Raw genomic sequence first — 2,593 nt, 5'->3', positions numbered from 1 at the left:
TCTGGGACACCTATAATTTGAATGTTGTGTCTTTTGCTGTCCCATGGTCTCTGATGTCTTCTACATTTTTTATTTCTCCTCTTCCTGAGGGGAAATAAAAAAAAGAGCTGATTTTCTTTTCTGCTTCTTTCATTCTGTTTCCTATTCCCTCTGTTGTGTTGTTTTATTTCTATTATTAAATTTAATTATTCTCTTAAAAATCTTCAATATTGTTTCTTTTCTTGACGGAACTCTTTTCTAGCATTTTCCTCAATTCATCAAACAATCTAATCAATATCATTCTAAATTCCTTATCAGGTAGTTTAGCAAAGTCTTGTGTGCCTGGGTTCCTTTCAAGGCTTTTTTCATCATCTTTAATGCAGGTGAATTCCTATACTACTTCATAGCATCTGGTACTATCGTAGTGGTGATGGCTTAGTTTTGTGCTGACCTAGATGGCAGTGAATGATTCCTTTTGTAGCAGAAATTGTACTTTCACAACCTTGCTGGTTAAGCTCGAACTCTATCGAGTACCCCATGCAGCCTTCCAGGATTCACACTGGTTGGTGATGATCACAAAACTGTCATCCCACAAGGTTGGGCTCAGTTGTTTACTGGTGTGTGAGAGGGCCTGTTTGCACTATAGTTCCAAAGAGACCTGGTAGACAGTGGGGCACCAGCATTTGGCATTTTTTGACTGCCATGTACCAGCTACCATAGGAAGTGTTCACTACTCAATGCTTCTGACTCTGGCCAAGGTGTCCTCTCTTGACAAATGTTGATGATTTCTCTGGGGACAGAACTTTTCCACAGCAGTCAGATGCAAAGGGGAGGAGTAGACTTGTCACCCAGAAAGATGTAGCTGTTATTCAACTCTGTTTTTCTACTCTGGACTAGGATTTTCTCCCTGAATCCACATCTGTCAATGAGCACTCCACCCTTCTGTCAGAATGGGACACGATTCCTCAGAAGATAAGTGATCCCAGCAGCTAGAACCCCATGGAAAACAAAGCACCTGGTAGTGATGGTGGTGTTGTGATGGTGTTGGTGCTGGTAGCGCAATTCTGCTCTCCCACTGGGCTTGGATTCTTGCCCATTCCCTTACTTTTAGGGACTCTTGATTGAGGGCTATAGGAAACTGATGATCTTGTAAATACAATGCTTTGTTAGGATTAGAGCAAAAGTATAATGGTTAGGGTGCTTGCCTTGCAAACACCTAGCCAGTATTCAAACCTCGGCAGCCCATATGGTACCACAAACCTACCCAAGTGATTCTTGAGTGCAAAGTCAGGAGTAAACCCTGAGAGCCACCGGGAGGAAGTGGCCCCCAAACCAAAAAACTAATAATAATAATTTACATTAAAAAAAACTTGCCCCAGTTAAAAAAGAAAAATTAGATTTCTTGGTAACATATACTGAATTTCTTGGAGTCCTCAAAGTTGTGGGCCTTTCTCCAGTGCAAAACTCATATAACTGAATGCTACATACATATTACCATGTGCAAGAACATTGGATGGAACAAACAAAAAAGACAATTTAAATTATAAGATAAAACCATACTCAGTGCTCACTTTGACAGCACATTTACTAAAATTGGAATGATACAGAAAAGATTAACATGTTCCTTATGCAAGGGTGACATGAAATTTTGTGAAATATTTGATAACTTGGTAAAGGTAAAGGTAAAGGCCCTCCCGTTGATCGTCGATTTGCTCGAGCGGGCCCAGTAACGTCTCCATTGGAGACTTTGTTGTTACTGTGTCTGGCATATTGAATGCTCTCGGTAGCTTGCCGGGCTCTCCGAGAGGGGCGGAGGAATCGAACTCGGGTCAGCCATGTTGGCCACTTGTAAGGCAAACGCCCTACCCGCTGTGCTATCGCTCCAGCGATAACTTGAATGTTTGCTATTAAAAACTGACCAAAGCCATGCTCAATTCTGCAACACAGGTAACATTTTTGCACATGTAAACACCCTAATATTAAATTTAATGCTACTATATTTTAACGTGAAATATAACTTTTATGAAGCTTGTAACTGATTTATTTTATTGTACAAATTAGAAAGGTAGGGTATATTTTAATCTTACGAACATATAAAGATGTTCTATGCACTCCAAGGACTCAAGGGGACCAAGAAAATTTTTAAACTTTGTTTAGATCTCCTAAATAATGTGTTCCTCCTATTAGTCTTGTTTTTCATTCTATAAAGATCAGGGTTGTGAGATCAATCAATTTTAAACTTCAATTTTACATTTTAAAATATCTAAAAATTTATTCATTTATTTATTTTGATTTGGGGGCCACATCTAGCTGTGTTCAGAGTTTACTTCTGTCTCTACTCAGGGACACTCAGGGACAACTCTTGATGATGCTCAAATATCATAATATGGTACCAGGGATGAAATTGAGTTGGTTCTCTGCTACTGTACTCTATCTCCAGCCCTATGGATATGTTTATAACATTAATTAAATTGGCATGCAGGAATATTTGACTGAATAAAAAGTTCTGGGGGTAACAGCATAGTAATAAACATGCAATTTTAAAATAATAACAATTCTCAGAAAAGTAATTTTAACAATTCCTTTGAAGTTCTCACCACATGCATTTACTCAC

General features: G+C 38.7%; 1 non-coding gene across 1 annotated transcript; it reads left to right on the top strand.

Annotated features, from left to right (window-relative positions):
* The first annotated feature begins 1,542 nt into the window (after window positions 1–1,542).
* LOC130027843 (U6 spliceosomal RNA) lies at window positions 1,543–1,649 on the top strand. The gene has a single exon (XR_008793069.1). It is a non-coding gene; the product is annotated as a U6 spliceosomal RNA (small nuclear RNA).
* Window positions 1,650–2,593: the final 944 nt, after the last annotated feature.

This window comes from Sorex fumeus, unplaced genomic scaffold, assembly GCF_029834395.1.
Source record: "Sorex fumeus unplaced genomic scaffold, SorFum_2.1 ptg000037l, whole genome shotgun sequence".
Lineage (NCBI taxonomy): Eukaryota > Metazoa > Chordata > Mammalia > Eulipotyphla > Soricidae > Sorex > Sorex fumeus.
The sequence above is the reverse complement of the archived record's forward strand: the minus strand, read 5'-3'. Positions and strand labels throughout refer to the sequence as shown.